Here is a 17,333-nt window from a genome sequence, read left to right as displayed (position 1 = left end):
TATCAGAAAAATTCAGGCAGCAAGGTCAGAATTAAAACTGACCTTTGGATATTAGAAAAGTTACTTTGTGGCATTCAGTATGGGTAATTTCAAACTTAGCCTCTGCAATGTTAGCATATTGAGTTGGCATGCTAAGCATAAGTGTGCATGATCCCTGCAGACCTCTTGACAGCACATTGAAACTAGCCTGACATTATGCAGTTGAGCTGCATGAAGCAACTTGAATTGTTTCTATAACAGTCATTCTGTTGTCCACCCCATTTCTTCTGTGTCACGGTTTTGTGGATGTGTTGGGGGAGATGCGGATAGGACTATAGGTTTGAAGGCAAGGACTGCATCTTGTTATTGATCTGTAAACTACACAAAGAAGGTTTCAAAATACAGTGCAGGGTATACAGCAAATAGTTTAAATACATGGTTAGAGAATCTGGATTACAGTGTTGTGCTTGTAATTACAAGCACTACATTTTAGGATCAGAGGAATCATTTTACCACCACCTTCACAAAGCTATTTCTAAACAATATTAAGGTAGATGTTCTGGAAACTGAAGTGAGAATTGTGCAAAGCAGTTTGAATACACAGCTATGGAGTCTTTGCTCTAAAATATTCTCTGCAAAAAAACAAAAAATCTTCCATTCAGGAAAAAGTCACCTCTGAGACTTACATGGCTACTGTTCTAGCTCAATGTTCAGAAGAGGAGGAGGAAAATCAGAAGTCAAACGACAAGAGGCAGAGGCTAGCAGACTCTCTGGAGATCCTGGCCTTCAACTAGAAGCTCTTTGACGCAGTAGAATCTGAACAGGACCTAACCTGAGAGAGCAACAACAGTGCCACTGTGTGGAAGTTGTCACAGCCAGACTTATTTGCATGAAAGAAAGTGGTGAGCACGTCCTCTCCCTTCCATCCACGGCATGGCAAAACAGTTCTGAACAGTCAAGAGGCTTAGAAGATAAACCAGAAAGAAATTTGGGCTGTGAGCAAGGGAAAGAGCAATTTTTGGGGAAAACTTTGACAGAAGATGATAGGTCAACATCTTGGAGATAAGCATCTAATGTGCCATTGAACAAATTAGCAGGCAAAGCTTGCATTTGTTCTTTGTGGGTCCCCATATGAAAATACCCTAAATAATATTTGGGAGGACAGATTCGAGCATGCATTTAGCATGGAAATAGAATCCATGCTGGAGGTTTACCAAGTGCCAAGATCTCAGCATAGCTTCATGGGGTGTGGACAAATAGGCTGAATTCTGTTCTCAGTTGTGCTTCCATTAAACTAAAGTGAATCATCCCTCTTCATGATAGCAGCTAATGTCTCTTCATGAAGGCATGATCTGGTGATTGCAACTGAAAAATAAAATACCAGTTTCTCCTCTTAAATACTGATTTCATTCTTCTTTTAAACTGTACCAGCAAACTCACAGAAATACCCATGTTCCCATCACAGCCAGAAACATAAGTATCTTAGAGATTAGAGCACCAGTGTGAGAGACCCCATATTGCATTTGGCGAATGAGAAATGAGGATAAGACTGCTTTTACTTGGCACAGAAGAGTGTGTTCCTATGTATCTGCTTTGAAAGCCACTTATACAAAGTGGCTCTTAGTACTTCTTTGAATCACTTTTGCCTTCTATCAGGAAGGGTGCAGAAACGGGTATGGGTGGCTTGTTAAACTGGACAGAAGGTTGGCTGAGCTAAATATCAGAATGTTAATATTACTCCTTTCCTTGAAATTACTTACAAGTTTTAACAGGTGGGGGAGGGGCAGACAGGCTTTCGAAATGCATGTCAGCCTTGAATTTGGATGAAATCAACCTCCCCTTGAGAAATTCCACTGGCATTAATTAAATAGTTGTGATTATACTGATGGATTTGTTGCCGATTGGTTAGTCCTCTGTGGCCTTATTTCTTTTGTTTGGTTTTTGTCATGAGTAAGGATGGCGAGCAGGGGGCTCTCACCCAGACTGTCAAGCGCATGCGTAGCACTGAGGAACTGTTCAGCCATTCAAAGAGACACAGATCGGGACCGCCTTAACCTTTGGGGTTTATATGGCTGGGTTTTCCCACGCTTTCTCAGTTTGTTAGGATTCTTGTTAAGTACTACTAATAAATATTAGAGACCAAGTCCTCGCCTCAGTGTGTTTCCTGGTAATCAGGACAGTTTTAATGCGTTTTATCTATCACGTTTTGTTATTCCATTGAAGGTTTTATTGTGTTAGCTGCCCGGAGTACTTTATGTAAGTTGGGTGGCCTTATTAAATAAATAAATAAATAAATGCTGGAAATTCCTTGGCAACTTCCCCTGAAGAACGGCTCCAGTATTTTCTACCCAAGTTTCACCTGAGTGAAATTTTCCTAGCAATTATAAGTAGAAGCATATGCAAAGCCCTCAAAAAACTCCCCAAGTGGCCAGTATCACATGAAATAGTAATGTTGGGAAACTGACACTCTGGCCTTGTGCATGCAAAGCATATGTTTTATCCTGACCCAGGATTCTTTCCTCTGAAATCTCATTATGTTCACTGTACTACAGTTCCTAGGCCGCTCTTGGGTAAAATGCTCAAATAAATTGGTAATGGAGGTGTAATCTCCTTTTCTTTATCTCAGGTTCCAGAGAGGAATACATAGCTGTCAAAACCATCCCATGCCTGCCAATGCAAAGTGGAGATCATGATGATCAAGGGCCTATGAAAGTTCATCGTATTATTATTATTATTATTATTATTAATTTTATTAAGTTTGAAAAGAAAGATAAAAGCTACAAAAGTTCATGGTTAAAGCAGATGAGAAAACACCTGAAATCTGCATGCAAGCAGAGATGCAGCATTACAAGCACTATGCTATGCTGGTAACGCATCAGAATCAAAGAGATGAACGGGGAATGTCAGGCTGCCTTGAGTCTGAATGGACTGCCATGCCTATTAGCCTATCTTTGCAAGGCCGCTAATCCTCTTCATATTGTGTTCATTCGGTACCACCTCCCGTCTTTGAACAGATTGACATTTCTCTGATCTGAAGATGACTCAAAGCACTTAGGCATTCCACTCATAATGTGAGCTGCCATTTCCTTACTGTGGGGCCACCCTGAACAATAGATTGCTGCCAATTTCACCCCTTGAAGGTCATTCCATTCAGAAATGAGAATGGCTGCCAAAGGGTAATCCCATCTCATTTTATCAGTCAGCTGGCTGATGAGTTCAAATCGTAACTTTCAAAGGCACTGCTCCCAGACGACTGCAAAATAGCAAGACTGTGGGAATAGCCTTTGCAATAGCGTTATATCCTCAGAGGGAGGAAGGAGAAGAGGAGGAACCATAGTTTTTGTATTGTGTTTGCACAATTAATGATGCTAAAAAAAAGATGGACTGCTGCTGTCAGACACAATGCACAATTCACACCTTTCTGCTTCATCATGGTGTTCTTCCTGCTGAATCAGGTCAGATTATGTTATGTCGGACTCTGAAATGGGTGACCCTGCTTGATTTAGCTATTATTCTCTTCCCTCCAGTGCAGTTCACAACATCAGCAATAAGTAAACTATTCAGATCTGGCTATGTCTACTGAGAGAGTTTCCCCGTGTATTAGTGTCAGATCATTCAGTTTAAAATCACGGCTTCCCTCCTCTCACACATTTACAAGAATTCCAACTACTATTGTTGTGTTTCCCCTATCTGACTCCCACATTTGCAATGATCCGGGGCATCCAAAAGGAGTGGAGGTCAAAAAGGCCAAGATGGCAGTCACAACTGCATGATCTAAGGCCTGCCCCACACATTAAAAAGGGCTTCATTTTTGCGGCTACCATTCTGATTTTTTTAATCCCTTTCTGCAGATGCCCCTAGCAGACTGCCACAGGTACAACAGACAAGAAGTAGTGGGTGTTGCACAATATAAGTGTTTACCCACAATATGCAAATATTAACTTGTGTAAGAAATGAAGGAATAGACATAAGCCCTCCCCAAACCTGACTTGCATGGCCAGGTGCTTTTAGAAAACGTAGTGCACTTACGATATGGATAGTAAAAGCCATGGATCAAAATCCACATCTGGACCCCCTGAGGCTGCAGTCCAACCACTACATGCCCCTAGCACCATCAACACTAAGATGTCCAGCAAGTACCATCTAATTCCAGTGGCAAGCTTCTCAGAGACAGTCCCTAAGTTAAGGACTAATTAAAAGCCCTTAATTTAATATCTATCTATCCATCCATCCATCCATCCATCCAGGATGGATGAACAGATAGATACTGAGGATAAGTAAGGCCACTGGCACTGATGTTTGTTTTGACTCTTGAAGCCACAAGCTCATTTGCAGTGCAGGGAAAGGTGATAACATTGTGGTCCATGTTACTACTGCAGGTATTCACCCTAAAGTCTATTCTGTGCTCAATTAACCTGCTATTTTTAACTCTTTTAAAAAAAAGAATATGAAAATTCAGATTTGAATATGTAGTCATGCAGATATTTCTAACTCTACTATATTTACATGATAAGTGAAATCTGTTTAAAGAAAAGAAAGTTGCATGATGCGCTATAGCTGGGCCATAACCATGTCCTCTTCCAGAACATTTCATTGTCATTTTCTGATCTGAACTCCCAAAGACAGTCAATATTAAGCATGCTTAGTACCCACTGGGGGAATGTTACAGTTTTCTGTTGTTTTTTAAGTTTCCCTGAGCATCCTGATACCTCCTCCTGTAATAATCCTTTGAACTATTGTCTTGTCACCCCTCTGAGTATGCTGTTGGAGTGACACTTTGTAGAACCTTCATAAAGATTATTGAGGTGGCATATGTGAACTGCAATTGGTACAATCAGCGTATATTTAATATTCCAGTCTGACTTGATGACACATCATCATCATCAAACCACTTATATTCATAATCCTTAACAAACCCGATAAAGGAAATCAATAATCATATCCCCAAGCCAGGAGGCTAAGGCCGATATTGAGGAAGATCTACTTGTCTAATGTAAACTCATGAGCTCTTGGAGGAAGTGATATTTACACTGCAGACTTCCCAGTTTAATATGGTATGTTACACTAGTTCACAATAGGCCCTTTTATTGTATTATTGGATACTTTATAGAGCCCATCTAATACATGGTAGATAGGTAAAGGTAAAGGTTTCCCTTGACGTAAAGTCCAGTCGAGTCCGACTCTAGGGGGCGGTGCTCATCTCCGTTTCTAAGCCTTGGAGCCGGCGTTGTCATAGACACTTCCGGGTCATGTGGCCAGCATGACGACTCGGAACGCCGTTACCTTCCCGCCGAAGCGGTACCTATTGATCTACTCACATTTGCATGTTTTCGAACTGCTAGGTGGGCAGGAGCTGGGATTAACAACCGGAGCTCACCCCGCTGCGCGGTTTCGAACCGCCGACCTTCCGATCAACAGCTCAGCGGTTTAACCCGCAGCGCCACCGCGTCCCTATATGGTAGATACATTTATGAAAAAGAATATTAAGAGCTACGCTCTGACTGTCCTCAAACATGCACTAAATCATCTCTCCTTTTTATAACACACATGAGATTTGCTGAACTGAAACATTTCGTTTATTTTCCAGTTGTGTGACTCACAACATCACACAAATGAATGAGAAGTACTACAACTTCAGAGAAGAAGTCAAATTTGTAAGATGTTGTGGCTGGAGGTGCAGATCTGTCAGGGATTTATCCAGCTGCATCTCACCACAGGCTAGAATAGATTTTCTGCAAACATACACAAAACCAGCTTTATTGGTCTCTTCAAACATGGCTTTTCAGGCATTCAAAACCAGGAAAATCACAAGAGATTGTGGCTGAGTACAGAGAGACACATGAATAGCACTGTGTTCTTCTCTCCACCTTCTTTGTACACCTCCAGATGCCTAAGGAAAATTGCATGCAAGGCCTCCCTACGAGAGTAACAAGTTGCAGTACATGTGCAGATCTCATACAGTCTGTTGTGTTCATGCTTACCCTCTGGAGGGAAGGAAGAGGAAGGAAGTGTGTTTTAGGAACCAAGATGCAAAATTTCTTTAGATGAAAGATCTAGAAAATGGGGGTTGGGGAAAGAGATACCTTCAAATTTTTGGCAAAAATATCAGTGCTTTTTAAAAAAAAAAATCTGTGAAAAACATCCCAGAAGCAGGGTCTTGTAGCTGAGGAAAACTGCCAAAGGACAGGTAAGAGATTCAACAAAATCACTTTGCACCCCTCTTCGTATCTCACCCCTCTTCGTATCTTTCTTAGTCATGACCATGCCTTGTGACAAAAGACAAATGAGTGTACACTTACACTGAGCCTATAAGGGAGGGTTCCATGCAGTTGCTATTAGCCCTTGACAGCATAGTTGTCATGACCCGTTGCAAGGCACAAAGAGCCTCACAACGTGGATCATGATCATTAAGAAAGAGAGGAAGCAGATAACCAAAGCAACGCTTAAACCAAGCACCCAAAGCACCCACACCCATGGACTCATATGCAGATGAATAGAAGGACTTCAGATAAGCCGCGATAACCCGCACCTGGTGCCCTGAAGGACACACCTGAACCAAGAGGACAAGGACAGCAACCGGGAAAACACCCACACAGCCATCAAGAAACCCATCAAGGGGAACGGGGACAATGGAGGGTGGAGAAGCATGGGACCCCGCAAGAGGGGTATAAACAGGGCGCCTCACCACTGCACCCCCGTTCCCGTTTTTCTCTCTGTCAGTACCGTTTCAATAAACCGGAAATCCTTAATCCCTATTAAGTGAGTCCGTGTCTTATTCGGAACGAGGCTGGCCCTGACAATAGTGAAAGGTAAGAGATTGGGTGAGTGGTAGGCCAAAACAGTGGGAGGGCATCAGGTTCGCTTATATATGGCAACACAAATGCAGTAATTTTAAATGGACTTGAAGAGGATCTACAAAACCTTCCTATTCCAGCACAACAGCTGTTTTCCTTTCCATCAGGACCAGCAGGCTAACTCAAGCAAATATCAGGGACTATTAAGAGAAGTTTGTGAATGAATTATCCTTTCAGCCATTTTATTTTTGGTCTCAGGGCAGAAAAAAACAAACAGGGAACTGGAGAAAGTCAGGGGAGAAGTTGGAGAGCACTGTCTATTACATACCCTGAAATAGGAAGGTAAGAATATAAGAAGAGCCCAGCTGGATAAACCCAAAGGCCCATCTAGTCCTGCATTCTTTGTCACAGTGGCTAATTAGATTCATTAAGAAAGCTGACAAATGTGATAGCCTAGGAAGGTGATAACCCTCTGCTATTTTTGCTTCTTAGCAGCTGATATTTAAGACAAGCTACCGCATCAAAGAGGCAACAAAATTTCCATCAAGACTAGATGCCATTGACAGTGTGATCCTCCATTTGGTATTTATCCATAGCCTATGCAATGGTTTAACATAGTTTACTACTGCTTCAAATGTTATCTTGTCACCTTTAGGTGGATACTAAAATATCAGATAGGGGTTCCATGTTAACACCTAAACCAACAAGTTAACAACCTCCCACAAAGGGATAAATGGCATAACCTCTATGGGAACATACTGAGTACCCCAACTAACTCAATACACTATAAAATATTCTTTGCAAACCCAAAGAAGACAAAAGAAGATAAAATGCAAAGATTGTGGACACTACTGCATAGGACAAATAGAAGACTTATCCATGAACACAAACTAGCAGCGAAAACACATAAAGCTACATCTCTAATTGTCCTTCATACCGACAACCTAGGACATAACTTCAACTTGGAAGCAAATTTTAAAACAAGCCAGATCAAGAAGACAAGAGAATTCTTAGAAGCATGGCACTCCAACAAAGTATTGATCAACAGACATATAGACTTAAATTATATCTATAGACCTATCAAAAGACGGAACCAGACTTCATTCATATGCAAATTAACTACCACCCACATCAACTCCCCCATTCAAACATGTGCATAACTGACTTAATAAAGATGTATGCAGCTGTTGCCAACTGACAAACCTTACTTCCCCAGCAGTGATTGTATTATCTAATATGGTAATATAAGTTGCAACCAAAAGCTACTTCAGAGAACTCTAACAACATAACACAGTCTTGTCTCTTCAACACCTATCTCAAAGTTTTATTACATAAAATGTAGATTTGTACTTGCTGCCACAAGGATATAACCTGCTGCTAATCAACCCAAAACTATCATGGTCATCCAAGTTTCTGCAAACCTGGGTAACTGGTTTAGAGTCTACCAGAACTTCCAAACAACATGATCCTAGCTACTCAAAACCTTTGTCCAAGTTTATGCTAGTTATTTACAAAAGACCAATGACTTCTTAGTAATGAAGCTCTAGATTTATCTTGCCCATCAAGGCTTGCCACCGGATACTTCTTGTCAGAACCAAGCCTGCCTCTGACTCGGAAAGTGAAACTCTTTCAAACTCAGAGGAGGAATTAGAAACTTACCGGTCCGAAACTGGGAAAACAAAACTCCAGACTGAGCCAGCAGTGCGGGAAGACTCCACGGCGCTGATTGGGCAAGATTTGGAGGAGGATTTGAATACACCAATCAGTGCACGCCAACGATGAGCTGAAAAGCGTGCGCAGGAGAAAGCAGCCCGACTGGCTACAGGAGACTCCAAGTACACCAAAAAACAGAATAAAAGGCAGCCACACAGAGAGTGGGCTGCCAGAGACAACTGATCCTCTAAGCCTGCAGCTTCAGAAGAAGAGTCCTTACCGGTGTCGGAGACAGCATCTGTTGCTGAAGGGGAACCACCACCTGAGCTCCACTCTGAAGAGGAACTGAATCTTGAGTCTGCTGCGACCAAGGAACCAGCATCAGCTGAGCCCAGCAGCCTTCATCTTGCATCTAGCCTGGAAACTGCAATCTCCTCAGCCGCACAGTCAAGCCGAGAGGTCCCCATGCCGCTGCTTGTCCTCGGTCCAGTGCAACAGTGCTTCGTACACTCAGTTGTGCTTTGGATTTTCACATCTATCTTGTTCAGAATCTGGGTGCCAGTCCAGTCCAGGGCTTCCAGCTGAGTCTAGCCTTGATCCAGGTTCCAAGCCTTGCTCCAAGTCTCCAGACCAGGGAATTCAGCCTAGTCCGGGGCTTCCAGCCGAGTCCAGCCTTGCTTCCAGTTTCCAGCCTTGTTCCAAGTTCCCAGTCCAGAGAAGTCAGCCTAGTCCAGGGCTTCCAGCCGAGTCCAGCCTTGCTCCAAGTTCCGAGTCCTGCTCCAAGACTCCAGTCCTTAGAATTCTGCCTAGTCCAGGTCTTCCAGCCAAGTCTAGCCTTGTTCCAAGTGCCATGTCCAGACCCAATCCAGTTCCAGATTGCCAGTGATCCAGCATCAGAACAGCTCCAACACTCCGTTCCAGTTCGAGATCTGATGCTTCCAGCACACTGCGTTCCAGTCGCATCCAGTCTACCTGTCCAGTGAGAGTCCTGTTTTGCTGCCGGTTGTGCCAGTCGGGCTTTTTGATTTGAGTCTTCGTATTCAAGGACTTAACTATTGTAAATAGTTATTTAATAAAGTATGTTTTTTAAGACCTTGCCTGGATGCATAGTCTGAACAGGACACTTCTGAATCAGAAAGACTTCCTAACTGCCTGAGCAAAAATAGTCAATGTGGTCTTGCATATTTTTCAATCCTTTGTATCTTTGAAAAGCACCACAGCCATACATTGCTTTCTGGTCTTTAAACTTCTTGTCTTACTCCTTTGGAGGACCTCATCAGCTCTATCCAAACACAACTTTCTCACAGTTCACATCCTGTTCAACACATTCATTCCACTTTCATCCTTCCTTCTCTATAGAGAGCAATACAACAACTTGGTAAGAGAATGGATGTATATTTGTGAGATTGTGAGGTCCCTGTCAACTGTTCCCATCAGTCACAAGAGTTCTGCTCGATTCACTGGGCTTCACTATATTTAACTTCACATAGTCCAGAATTTAGTTGTGGTAGAAATATTAGTATGCACAAAAGAGTCCTCTTTGGAGGGAGATGGGTGGTGATGATGAAATTTGAAATATAAATAAATAAATAAATTTCTGTCTCGACTTTCAGCCCAGAAAGGATCTGAATTTTTAAATAGATAAATAAATAAATAAATCACACTCAGCGGTGCATCTCAGAATCTAAACAGGATAAAAGTGTTTTAACAGCCTGCTTTAAATTAAACAAAGAAGCTGCAAAACTAAACTCCTAAGGGAGAGAGCTCTTATCACTCCTGCACATAAGTGCAAAATGTCTTGTTCAGGACTCACACGCAGTCCATCAACATCCACCCTGCAGTTCCTAGAGTGGATAGGGTCAAACATTTGGCCCTGTTTGGAATTTTATAATATTTTGAGTGAGTATCTAAGAAGCAATATGGGTGCCTTATGTCTTGAAAGCTTTAAGGTTACCATTGTTTGTTGTTGTGCCTTTAAGTCATCGTTGACTCCTAGCAACTGCCTGGACAAGTCCCTGCAGTTTTCTTGGCAAGATTTTGGAAGTGATTTGCCATTGCCTCCTTCCTAGGGCTGAGAGAGTGACTGGCCCAAGGTCACCCAGAAGGCTTTGTGCCTAAGGCAGGACTAGAATGCATGGTCTCCAGGCTGTTAGCCTGGTACTTTAACTGCTACACCAACCTGGTTCTACCATACCTAGGCTACAAAAATCTTGATATCCACTGGATGACAGCAATAGAGTTAGAGGTGTATTTCTGCTGCCATCTACTGGTCAGCTGGATTTTTGCAGCTCAAATATGGTAGCCCGATTTAAGGCACTCTTTTCATATACAGTGAATTCTATCCCTGCCTACTTGGGGAGTGTGACCCTTGATATGCCATGGAAAGCCTGATGCAGGTTTCAATTGGATAGAAATTACTGACTTCTACTGTATCTCCAAAGCAGAATTAAGCTAGATCAGTGAATCATACAGCATGACCTACTAGAGTGTTGCAGGAATAGAGCAATTCATGGAATATGTGCAAATTTTACAAACACAGCCACACGCACAAGCCATTAAGCTTGTGTGATTTTTTTGGTTAATGGTACAGGAACAGGAAGATTATGCATCTCTTGCATCAGTATAAAAACACACTTTCTGTTTACTTTTGCAGTTTATCAAATCAAAGCCAATGCAACCGAGACTTCTAGCAGTAACACATCATACAAAGGGCCTTTTATATGCAAAATGGTTTTGGTCTAATTGAAGACTTGAAAGAAATAAAAGCTCTCTGTCATTCAAAAAGCTATGCTTGTAGGCCTTAATAGTACATTTCCTTTTGTTCTTTCAAACTTCATCATTGTTTATCTTACTTGAAGTTAATATTATGAGTATTTTGGTAAATTCCCATAACACTCTTCTTCTTCCTTCATTTCCCAGTCATAGCATTAATAGAAAGGCAATATTTCAAAGTAAATCCATCCAACACAATTAGCAAAAAAAAAATATTCACAAACATTGTTTGTTTCAGTAAAATAAACTTCAGTAAAAATATATTTCTGATTTTGATATGATGGAACAACTCTGTTCCAATTTAACAACTTTTCCCAGTACAAAGAAAGTCAGATGATGGCATTTTGAGGGCAAAAAGGATAAATAAGAAACAAAGTTTGCCTCAGCCAACTATAGGTCATGGAGCAGTCCAATGGCAAGCTACCAATTTGTGCAGGGGGAACTATTTCTTTGAGCCAGTGAGTACATTTAGAATTTTTAGAGCATCTTGCAAATGCTTTACAAAATGGGTCCCACATGCAGTTTACCTCATCTCACAAGGGCAGCCAGGGTGGATGTCATTTGTCTCAAAAACACCAATTTACCAAAAGGCAAACTGAAATCTTGCTTATTCTTCAGCCCCTTATGAGTCTGCCCACCACTTCCAGCCTGTCTTTGTACTTTCTTTTCCTTTTATCTGTGCAGGTAGTTGCATTTTCAAGCAAAATTCTGAACTGTAATTATGTACCACTTTTATTTCCTAAAATTGTATTTGTGGCCCATGTGGAGCAGTTAGAGCAATAGACTTTGCAGTGCATTATACCATCTTTTATTAAAAAAAAATAAAAGACTTTTTTTTTAAAAGCCTCAGGTGAAATGAGGGGCCTAGCAGGTTACAGGAAAGGGCATAACCAGAGGCAGATTGGTGCTTGTGAGCACCAAGTTGCTACTCCATGTCTAGTGCCAATGATCATGAGTTGGCAGGAGCACTATGTGGGCTGTCACCTCACCAGAATCAGAACCACTTGAATGATACCTACAGGAGCATCCATGGGGGAGGGGTCAAAAAGTCAGGGTCAGGGCCTCAATCATGCAACCAAAGCCCCACCCTATTGTGCATGTAATGAAAAGGCAAACGATAAGGTCATCTTGACTTTTTTGTCTCCACCCCCTGTGGACATCTCTTAGTTTAGGAAACCACCTGTTTCAAAGCAGCATCCTCAGGCTTCCATTGTGACCTCATGACACAGACCAATAAGGGTCCATTCTCTCCCTCCCATCATCCATATCATCTGCTGTATCAACCTCTGATAAAGGAAAGACTAAATTATATATGAATGATGGAGAACAACTAGAAGAAGTGTTCAACACCTTGGTGGGAATATAAGAAGTGACTTTATTCTATCCTAGACTCCGTTTTTCCTTTAACCCAATATCATCTACCTTAATCAGAAAGAGCACTTCAGGATCACAAGTGGGAAAAAGGCTACATCACGTGCTACATGACTCCTTCTAGAGGTACGAGGGCTGACCTGAGGCTATCTGCAGACAATGTACATATTCTACAGCACCACTATGTAAGTGTCACAACATGTATCATTTCATGCAAAAAAAAAACCCCTGTACTTGTTTGCCCTTTGTAAATGGAATGTATTCAGCAGCTAAGTGCAGTTATAACCACCCAGCAGATTTTAGCACTCAGTGTGTAAAGAAGCACCCATGAACCCAGTGCAGTTTTAACCCACACATGTAACGGATAAGTACCTGGAAAGAGTACCTGGAGAGAGCTGGTAGCTAAAATACAATGGCAAATTAGGAATAGATTGAATTTACTAGACTTACACATTAGTAGAAAGATCAGAATCGTGCAAGCCATGGTATTCCCTGTGACACTGTTTAGAAGTGGAAGTTGGACTTTGAAGAAGCAGGATAGAAAAAGTATTGATGTTTTTGAACTTTTTTGTTGGAGAATACTCCTTAGAATACCATGGATAGCCCAGAAATCAAACAAATGGATCATAGAACAAGTCAATCCGGAATTTTCACTTGATGCACAAATGGCTGGGCTCAAATTATCATATTTTGGAGACATTTTGTGAAAATCCAGCTCCCTTGGGATGTCCACAATGCTGGAAAGGTAGAAGGAAAGAAAAGAAGAGGACGACCAGCAGCAAGATGGATGGACCTGATTATAGCAGCTATGGATGCATCATTGAAAGATCTAAAATTAACTTCTAGGCAAAGATAATTATAAAGAGACTTATTTAAAGCTTTAAAACATTTTGGTTTTCATTCTCTTTCACTCAACTTAAGAGCTGTTTCTCCCTAAAGCAGAGGTGATCAATATTTGGGCCATGGCTGGTATGAAGCCCTCAACAGCATTTGGTGGCCCAAGCATTCACAAAGATGCTACAGGACATGTAGTTTAAGCCTTACAGAGGCATTATTTCATCCCTTACACATTAAAAAAACTAGTTTTTTCCTGTTGAGGATATAAGGGCACATAGGGAAAGGAGTAACTATTATTCTGCCTTGTGGGGAATCACACCATAAAGCATTGCTTTTAAAAGGAAGAGCTGGAAGCAACTGAACAATGAAACAATGTGATATCCCTCCAGCCATTTTTCTTGTGTTAATAAAAAATAGAAAGGATGGTGTGATGAACAGCATCATCTTACTGACACAGATACCAATAACCAGCCTGTTTCCTGCTGGTCCAGTCTCTTCTGTCTTCCACTGGTTAATCAGATAGGTGCTCAGCTTGGCTTTAAGGTCCAGACCCCTGCCATGAGGACCAGCTGGTAGCGAGGATTTGGAGACAGTATTATCCCAGGAAAGCAATTTTGGAGGCTGCTGTGGCGATTGCAAGCATGGGTTGGAATTAAGACTAAGTACCAGTACAGCTCATTTTCCTTTATGAGATGGAAGAAGGTAGACAACTTCCGCTAAATGTTTTAGAATGCTTAAAAAAAATCAAAAACCTGCAAAATTGATAAAGGAACTTCTATGTCTGTGTATGATATGTCTGAGTGGTAAAAAAATTAAGATATATGTCTTTGCAGAGCTGTGATAATTGGCAAGCAATTATTTTTTCAAAGATATGCATGCAAATGGATTCCTCATTCCTAGAGACTAAAGACTCAAGGGATGCTTGATTTTTTTTTTTGTTTAAATGTGCTGCAAATAGGCAATGAATTATCCAATTGAAGATGAACATGTCTTGCATTTACTAACATCAGAAGAAATTGAACTCAGCACCAGCAGTGTTGATCTCATGAATGAATAGATGGGGAAGGCAAATGGAGAGGCTCTTCAGATGTTCTCCATGGAAATTTAATTGAAACCTAGAATTATTTCCAGGTAGTCAGAGAAGCAAGCAGTTCTGAAAGTATTTGAATTGGACTTGGCCCATCAGACAGCCATGTCACTTAGTAAGTATTCGCTGGTGCTAACCATGAGACTTTCCAACTAGGGATTTCAATAAAAATTTCATGTTTTGCATGGCTCTCATACTGGTTTCAGTCAAAGCAACTTTCAGCAAGGTTAGAAGACATGTGCTAAATTTTAATTTAGCCAACATCTACCTTAGTGACTAAAGAAATAGTGCATAATAAAAAGGAAGATGTCCCACTCATACAGTACAAGCTGCCATGTCATACTTTAAGAAAGAATAGGTATTTTGTGATCTATATGCACCCCTCACACAATTTTCAAAAGCAATAAAGATCTCTGTTGGTAAACGTTCCTGCTGGCTGAAATGAGGCAGTGAATGTGAGAGAAGAGCCTCAGAAAAAGAAAATGGAAGCAAAAAGTGATATTGGAAAAATATTGTATGGATAGTCCCACCCACTGTTGGTTCTGCTTATTTGAACCCCACCCACCAGTGACCTCCTAGAGAAACATTCCAAGGAAATAAAGTCCTCAGTAAACTCAACCCTTTCCTAGGGCAGTTGAATTGAATATTATAAGAGCAGTCATAACATTATTTTCTGACATTTGTAACAAAGTATAAAACAAATCTGAGGTAAGGAACATAGAGGCTCAGTTATGGTCATGGCAGCGTTGGGATGTTCATCTCCAAAATAAAACTGTCCCAATTCATACATGTAAAAGATATTTTTTATGGGCTTTGATCTTTCAAAAGGATAAAATACAGTGTAATTGTATATGCATTTTGTTTAGAAGAATGCATATAAAAATAATACATTTTTAATATTAAACCTGCTCAGTCAGGATGTTAACCACACAGAGAGAGAAATAGTGTCAGTGTTAGGTTGAGAGCTCTGTAAGATGTTCCAGAATTCAAACTTGGGAACCATCAAGTAAAGCCCTCTGCACAGAACTGCACCCTTCTTCTCTAGGTACACTCACCGTAGCATTTATTTAGAGCTGGCTTGCCTAGAAAGATTCAAATAGGTGTGATTTCCATATAGAAAGTCTGATGCGCATGTAACGTGGAAGCTGAGGGCAAAATCAGAAATCGTAATCTTGGTATCCTCATCTGGGCATTTATTTATTTCTAACCAGGATTTCTGTTTGCGTGTTTTACATACTTTATATTATGGAAGAGGTAGGAAAGACGTTAATGTTGGCACAAAGAGATTTTAGGAAAAATGTTTAATTTCTATTAATGTTAATTAATTCATCTGATATAACTAATTGGAGGGACGCGGTGGCGCTGCGGGTTAAACCGCTGAGCTGTCGATCGGAAGGTCGGCGGTTCGAAACCGCGCGGCGGGGTGAGCTCCCGTTGCTCGTCCCAGCTTCTGCACACCAAGCAGTTCGAAAACATGCAAATGTGAGTAGATTAATTGGTACCGCTTCGGCGGGAAGGTAACGGCGTTCCGTGAGTCATGCTGGCCACATGACCCGGAAGTGTCCTATGGACAACGCCGGCTCCAAGGCTTTGAAACGGAGATGAGCACCGCCCCCTAGAGTCGGATTCGACTGGACTTTACGTCAAGGGAAACCTTTACCTTTACCTATAACTAATTACATACCACATTGTCAGCTGAAGTTCTTTTTTTAATTCAGTAGATTATAAGCAATATTTCCTTACTTATTTTATACATTTTTATCTTACATTTTCTTAGAAAAAGCTCAAGGCAGCTAAGAACAGTGACAAAAATATTCAGTATGAGTTTAAAACAAGACTTCTAATCCTGCACCAAGCCAAATGACTTTTTTAAAAGCATCAAGAAATCACATAAAACAGAGGCCTGAGAAATTATACAAAATCCAGAAACAATGAAAATCAGCTCAAATGTCTTGTTAATGCTGTTTTATTATTGATTTATTAAAGGCATTAAAAAGAGGGTGAGATGTGCTTTCCTTAGAAGACGGGTTCCATTTATTCCTAGTTGATTCTGACTGTAACACCTCACTGAGTTTCTTCTTTTGAAACTTGCCTGGTTTGTCATATCAAAATGAAAGTGTGGACCTCAACCATCAAAGGACTCAACAACAGCACCATCCTTAAAAGTGAAATCCAATTGTCACACAAACAGAAACTCATTTAAGCAAAGAGACTTTCTCACCATCTACAGGCCACCACCCCATGGGAATTCCAGATGTACTGTCCTCTACATCAGCCTTTCTCAACCTCTTGACCCTGGAGGAACCCTTGACATATTTTTCAGGCCTTGGGGACCCCCTGCACATTCAGGCTCAAATATAGGCCAGAAGTTACAAAATTATTATATTTGTCCATGGGTAGGCCTGTATTAACAGTGTTCTCAAACTAAAAATAAAGAATGAAACTTAGCTCTTTAATGTGAATTTGCCCAAATTTGAAATATTTTTTTTTAATAAATCATCATCTCCCAGGGAATCCCTAGCGACCTTTCAGGGAATCCTAGGGTGCCACACTACCCTGGTTGAGAAACCCTGCTCTACATTATCTTCAGAGGAGAAGGGGACAGAACATGAAAAATCCATTCATGAAACAACTTACTTAGACTATGTCCAGGAACTCTGCCACACCATCATGCATTTTGTCTGCAAATCAAGCCAGGCATAGACCCAGTCTGAGGCCCCCACCATTCAGCTTCACTGTCTGTGCATTCAAAATGGATTCAGCATGCTGAGAAGCCTGCAGGCTTACAACCTGTCTTTCTCACCCTTTCTCCTTCAGTTGCACCATCTTTTACAAGTCTT

This window comes from Candoia aspera, chromosome 1 (genome assembly GCF_035149785.1).
Source record: "Candoia aspera isolate rCanAsp1 chromosome 1, rCanAsp1.hap2, whole genome shotgun sequence".
Lineage (NCBI taxonomy): Eukaryota > Metazoa > Chordata > Lepidosauria > Squamata > Boidae > Candoia > Candoia aspera.
The sequence above is the reverse complement of the archived record's forward strand: the minus strand, read 5'-3'. Positions refer to the sequence as shown.